This window comes from Salvelinus sp. IW2-2015, unplaced genomic scaffold (assembly GCF_002910315.2).
Source record: "Salvelinus sp. IW2-2015 unplaced genomic scaffold, ASM291031v2 Un_scaffold5911, whole genome shotgun sequence".
NCBI lineage: Eukaryota > Metazoa > Chordata > Actinopteri > Salmoniformes > Salmonidae > Salvelinus > Salvelinus sp. IW2-2015.
In genome coordinates, this window is record NW_019947176.1 from 17,003 (window position 1) to 24,260 (window position 7,258).

At 43.3% G+C, this 7,258-nt stretch overlaps 1 pseudogene; it reads left to right on the top strand.

Annotated features, from left to right (window-relative positions):
- LOC112078587 (protein FAM13A-like) overlaps positions 1-7,136 on the top strand; it is an 18,972-nt pseudogene extending 11,836 nt beyond the window's left edge.
- Positions 7,137-7,258: the final 122 nt, after the last annotated feature.

Genomic DNA, 7,258 nt, shown 5'->3' on the forward strand with positions numbered 1-7,258 from the left:
GGGGGGCATGATTAGGCTGCGGGGGCTGAACTGGGGGCTGGGGAACCAGCCTGGAAAAACAGACGAATGGGTCTTTAAGTCATTAGTTAGTGGTGAAAGTTTTAGTGAACAGCTTCATCATGCAATGCCGCAGTGCCCTTTAGGGCGCTCAGATGCAGGTGCCAAGAAGGTGTTGCCGAGGTGACGAGCGACCGCCATGTTTAGACTTAAAGTGGGGGTTGATTCATTTGGATCCAATCAGTTGGATTCCCGCTGCTTACTGCTTGCCTCGTCCCTTGAGACAAACAATCAGATAGGCAAGCTGTTATTTTGCTGTGTTCTACTTAGACTACACTTTGTCTATGTTTTAGAGGTGTTTGTAGTTCAGATGTTGCAGCCAAGCAGGGCCCATGTTGAGCTCTAGCTGTGTTTGAGAGAGAGATAAGCCAGTGTTTGTCGACTGCTGGTAGAGCCGGCCAAGTTCCACAGGTCACTCCCTCATCCCTGCCCACCAGTCATGTCTCTGCCGTGTGTGTGTGCAGTGTTTTCATTGCATCACCTTTTGGAGTACAAAGCCTTGGGATATCAACGTGTGCAGAGTGCAGTATGTTTTGGAGTGGTCCATCTAACCCACTTTTAGTGTGTGTGTGTGTTTTCATGGAGGTTCTGTCATTATCAGACTAACCTGTGTTATTTTCTGTGTGCTCCACAGAGCCAGTCCCGGCCTACCTCGTTGGCAACGGGAGAGTATGGACAGCGAGGAGGCGTGCATTTCGCCAGTTCATAATGAGACTCAGCTGATGGGAGGGGTGTCAGGAATGGGGACAATTGATAAAGTCAAGATGTTGTGGGAAGACGTCAAACTACCCACTGCTGCTGTTTGTGGATTAAGATAAATCATGTTGTTGTTTACAGCCCTCACACAGTGACAAGGCTGACAACCCAGAGGTCCTGAAGTGGATGAATGAACTGGCCAAGCTCCGCAAAGACCTGAAAGAGCACAAGCTCCACAAGTCTGAGGAGGACCTCCCTCCACTGACCCGCCAACGCAGCAACACCCTGCCCAAGAGCTTTGGCTCCCAGCTGGAGAAGAAGCCCCAACAGGAGAAGGCGCCCAAGCCCCCGGTAGAGAACACCCTGGAGGGTGTCCAGAACAAGCTGCAGGAGAAGAGGGACGAGGTGGGGCGGCCCGAGGACGTCAAGGTAAGATAGGAGCCGCCTAGCCGCTTATTGTACATGCCGGGCCACTGTTAATAGCTAAATGCTATTGGTTAACGGCTAAAGGTGTCTTCCTCCTCTGATAGGATATGACCCGGGAGCAGATTGGCGCTGAGAAGGTGGCCTTACAGAAGGCTCTCCTGTACTACGAAGGCATCCACGGTAGACCAGTGAGTGTCTTGTCCACTGTCCCTTTTCTGCCCCCCCAAAACTATTTCATAAAGCCTTCTAGATAGCCCACCCATCTGCCTGAACAGTAACTGATAGCTAAAAAAAATCCAACAAATGCATTAAGTCAGTCTCTGTACAGTGGAAAACCTGACCTAGATCACAACTGAAGAGTGAATAATGTCTTGAACCAGGCTGTTTGTGTGTGTGTAGAGTGCAGAATGTGTGCACACAGATGTGCGCTTTGAACTATGCAATCTTTTCATGGAACCTAGATACAACGTTGGCTGCATTTACACAGGCAGCCATATTCTGATATTCTTTCCACTAATTGGTCTTTTGACCAATTTACACCAGATCTTTTCACAGCAGACCTTTTTCAGAGCTATCTGGTTGGTCAAAAGATCAATAATGAAAAAATATAGAATATGTCTGTGGTATAAATGCCACATAGAGACCCAGATACAACAATACATTATTAAAAGGATGAAGCACCAATGAAAACATGACTTCTGCACTGCATATATCGTTATTGGCAGGCCAAACGTCTTAGACAGCTGTAACGAGTATTGTCGTCTCAGCGACAATGGCTAAAGGACAAAAAGCCAGCAACGTCTTAATGAACTCGAAAGGAAGGGACATGGCTCCCTTTTTGATTGGTAATTGCAGGGCTAATCCTTGTTAATGTTGTTATCAGAAAGTGAAAGGTGTCGCTTCTGACACCATAGCCTTCCCTGTGTGACTTTATATCCTAGTTTAAGGCCAGTGCCTCTGAGGTACTAAAATTTAAAACATTTGAAAAACCATTGGATTTGAAATGATGGGGTGGAATCTGTACCTTGCATGTTGTGGTTCAGCCCTAGCTAGCAGATTGCTATTGTAGCCGACCAGAGGAGTGCAATGCTAGCTAGCTAGCGGTGTGCTATTGCTAACAATGTGCCTTTCCCTTTTCTCTCTGCCTCTTCTCTAGGTTACCAAGACTGAGAGACAGATCATGAAGCCCCTGTACGACAGATACCGCCTGGTCAAACAGATCCTCTGCAGAGCTTCCACCATCCCCGTCATTGTAAGTATAAGCTAGCTCTCTTTGCTCTCTCCCTTCATTTTCTCCACAGCAGAGTTGTTCCTGGTTTCTCTTTGAGGAGCTGGTGGTAAAGGTCACCACGTAGCATTGGCTGAAGATCAAGCTCATTACGTGGGCACTTAATCCAACAACGCTAATGTTAGCATTAGGCTATCATTAGCGTCAGTGTCCATAGGCTATGTAGTGGCTAGCCGTAGCGCTAGGTAGTCTCAAAGGCCAATGCCCTAAGCCTAAACTCTGTTTAAGCGGCTCAGTGGATCCACAGGTTCTTAACAGAGCTCAAAGGTGACAAGTTGGGGCCACAGCAACTCAGTTGGCCACAGGGAACTACGAACACATACACACGCACACCACAGCTGTGCAGACTCTCCCTCTAGACTAGAAAGGTGGGTACGGAAGGGCAGAAAACACTGTTCAACTATTCAGATTCCATCAGATATAGGGATTCGCTGAGGCTGGATTCAAACCAGAAGGGATAAAAAAATACATGTATAATCTACAATAACCTCTACCACCAATACATTAAAGATTATTAGAATATATTTTCCCATTGTAATACATTTAATCTCCATATGGTTTATGTAACGGTATACAAGAGGACATTTTAATGTTTTGTCCCAGTTTTCCCCTTTAATTTCTTGTGTAAACACTTTGATTACGCAATATGTAATCTGTGTTATGAACCTAATGTACTGTACAGAACACACTTTATATAATAGGTTTATCCTCATTATATAAATTGGAGACCTAGCAAACGTTTATGTACTGTACATGGTGGCATATAGGGTATTGGCAACTGCTGAATTCATTGTGTTAAAGAGCTGACTCGTGACCCTTATCTGTTTGATCTAAGACCCTGTTACACAGCCGCCTTTCAGAGGCTTAAAATCACACGCGAGCCTATGCTATGTTTTCACTGAAGAAGCCTATATGGTCGTGACAAGGTCCACAAAACTAAGAGCAGGTCATTCTGATCCTATACTTGGTACAGGTTCCAAAAGAAGCATGGTAGTGTTCAGCAGAAAATCCTACAGTGACAAACCTGATCCAGGATCAGTTGTAGTGGATGCTATTCAGTCAGTTTCTCTATGTGCTCTGTAGTCAGAGCTGAACTGGAGTCAGTTCTCGAGTGGTAACCCCTCCTTGTTAACTCTCAGGCCTCCCCCTCCAGCAAACGCAGAGGTCCTCTACTTCAGCCCATTATCGAGGGCGAAGCCCGCTCTCTTTTGACGACATCAAGGTGAAGACACACTGCTGCTCGTGCTCGACTAATCAGTGATCAGAACGCAAATCCCTCCCCCTCGCACCCTCCAACCCCTACCCCTCACTCTCAACCAAACCTGATTGCAGCCTGTGGATTGGGAGGCACCACAGCACCGTGGGGGGGTGGCGGTTTTGATTCAATATCAACTTGGTTTTTTATGCTTAGATTGCTGCTTCATGACTTGTTAGATTGATTGCTTTGGGATCAACTTGATAGTGTGGAGAAGGACTAACAAGGCGACTTGCCTGTGCATGGTGTGTGTCAATGTGTGTGTACACCAAAAATAAATCAGATAATCAAATGATCCAATCAAGCAAAAACAGGGAGATCGTCAAGGCAACACTGGTCTTGAGATGCTCATCACGTGTGTGCTGCTATTTGTGGATGTATTAGAATAGTTTTGATTTGAGACAATCTAAAAGAAATTCAAAGTGGAAAAATTAACAATAGACATGTATTAACCTCATCAAACTTGCCTGTGCCTGAAAAATGACTGAATAAATGTGTCTTTGTGACATTAGATTCACAATACTTGATTATCTTGCATTAACCTAGCTCTTGACCTGGGGGTCGCTTGACAGCCCATGGCGCTACGATCAGTTCACCCCAGCATCGCTCACCCCTTCCCCCTTAAGCCTCCACTGACCTCCCCTTCGCTGGTTCTGTCCCCATAGAAGAGGAGGATGGCTCTGAGGATGACTCTGAGTCAACAACAAGCCCCAGTGCCAGATCACAGGGACAGTGCGTCCAGACTTCAGTATGCTGGGCTTCCTGGACCAGCTGGAGGAGGAGACGGACGGCTTCATCTCGCCCGTCGACGAGCTCTCGCCCTCCAAGAACACCACCGACATGCGTCTGTCCAACCTGCATTCGGGCACCATGTAAGCACCCAAACCGGCACTGACCTTTTCTTAATTGCCCCTGAGGGGATAAATTAAATTGGATTAAATATAATTGACCTATATCTAAATAATCTGGATGGGTGAATAACATGGACATTGTAGTTTAGATTGTAGAATTGAAGCACTGCAATCATTAGTATCTCATGTTATTGTTGATGTCTTATCAATTCAAGTTAGCTGTGGTATTTCATGTGTTAGAAGAACGTTCACTTCTTAAACAACTAAGATTGAAACAACTTGAAGGATTTTAAAAGCCTTTTAGAGTCAAAACAACCTTTGGGGTTCAGATGCCTAAAGCTGTGTTTGTCTCTCCCCCACACAGGCCGGAACTAGTGGAGCAGCTACAAAGATGCCCGGGAGGAGAAAAAGAGAATCCGCAAGAACCACGAGAGTTTGAAGATCAATTCTTCAGGCAAAACGGCAGGTAAGATGACGTTTCCGGTTTTGTCTCGTGTCATAGTTGGACTAATTGTAAACAATAGAGATGCGAGGACTCATGATGTACTGTCCTCATCTTTGGTTGCACAGCCATTTTCACTGTCGTCCATTCAGCTAATGTTTATATTTTGCTTCCTCCCACTTGCTGTTTGCCATAGAAACGTGCAGAAGGAAGACCGCTCCCCCTGGCGGTAGAGTAAACGAATACAAGCACATCAAAGCCAAGCTTAGGCTGATAGAGGTTCTCATCAGCAAAGGAGATGCCTCTAAGTTACTCTAAAGAAAATAAACATCAAAGACTGACAGAGGAATGAATGAGGCTCCGTCTCAATAAGAGATGGACCACACCAGCCCATGGAAAGTAAAACCATCCATAGCAAAACAGATACACCTCATCATCCCTCACAATATTTTTTATTTTCTTTCTTGTGCCAATTGTGCCATAGACACATTTGGCTTCAGGAGATGCCAACAGTTCCCCTGATGAATCCCAACTGTAGAAGGGAAACGGTATGGCTTAGTTACTGACCTGAGAGGTGTTGGAACTGACATGTAGGTGCTGCCCGGAGGCACTCCCATCTTGTCTGTTTTCCCTCGTATAGAAGAAGAACCCCGGAACTCAAAATGTCAGGCATCTTTAATGAATACTAACCTAACGTAGCAGGCCTTAAAAGACGCCTGAGCAGAGTCCCCACATCGGTTTTTCAGGGGAAGTGGAGGAAAATACTGTATCCCTGAAAACCGGAAACACCCGCATTTTCCTGCCCCGCAGAGTGGACCAAAACCAACCTTTTTTCAAAGGAATATTTTTTTTATTTTTTTGTGCATCTTGAATTATTAATACCAAGAACTACCCTACATTGAATAGTCATCATCTAATTTAAAGGATACATTTACGAAGATGTTGTATTGATTTTATTTATTTTTCTTCCTTTGAATGTTATATGGTAGTTCATATAGAGTTTTATATTGGATTTTTTTTTAAGTCTTAAAATGTGGAGTATAACATAGATTTGGGTATGTACTTTAAGTATTGCCATTTTGAGAAACAAGATTTTGTAATCAGAAAAATTTAATGAGGGATTGTGTATTTTTGTAAGGGAGACAGACAGTTACAATCTGCATGCAAACAACCAATCAGAGAGCAGTCTAGCAGAGTTCAAGTCAATTGATGGATTTTAAAATGTAACTCATGATTGGTGCCATATGCCACATCACGTGCAAGTCGGAACTAGGAAACTCTTACATTTTCGACTTGCAAACTAGTTGAACGCTGCACATGTATAAATACAACCAGTTAGCAAGTCGAACATTTCGACTTTCCTAGTTCCGACTAGCACGTGAACGCGGCAATAATCCGATGTTAACCTAGGAAAAACACACTTGTCATCATCAATGCTTATATTTGTTTGTTTCCAGAAATTGTGTTTATTTTTAGCATAACTATGAGGAAATGTCAGAGGAGCGTTAATTTGTTTAAACTGAGAACTAGAATGCAAAACAAATAGTCCTATGTGTTATTATGATCCAAAGAAAATGACTCAGATTGCATACCAAAATAGTGTAGTGGACCAATGTATACAATTTCATGAATTATTGTGATCATGGTCGTCAGTACTTCTGAATTTGACTCGTTGTATATTATTTTGCGTTGGTGTGTTTTCTTTTCCTATTCACTTTGTGTGAAGTAAGCTATCCTGTCTTGAAATCAGTGTATATTTTTGCTCACACTTTTCAACACCGACTAGGCCATTTTGTGCGGAAATCACATCCTTAAAGAAAAGTCCCAATAACTATCAAAATAGCTGCCAATCCCCAACGCAGACTCAATACTCAATCAAGGCATGCTGCTTTCTTTATGTAGTATTTTATCATAGCCTTTGTTCCTTGTAAATATGGATCCAGATCTATGTTTACAATGCTAAGTGAGCAAGTACATTTTCCTTTTCTCCAAATGGATAATTTTAACAGTGTGACTTTCGTTTTTATTGAATGTAAAACACGGTGGACATAATGAATTATGGGTGTGTACATTTTAGTACATAAATTTATATAAATATAAAACCAAACATATTTTTACTGAGTTTGTGGTGTTGGGTTTTCATGGTGTGTTTGTGTGGTGGTGAATGCAACACATTTCACCAGGAAATACTACATCAATGTCATACATGTAAAGAACATGGCAATTCATTCATATATTGGTTG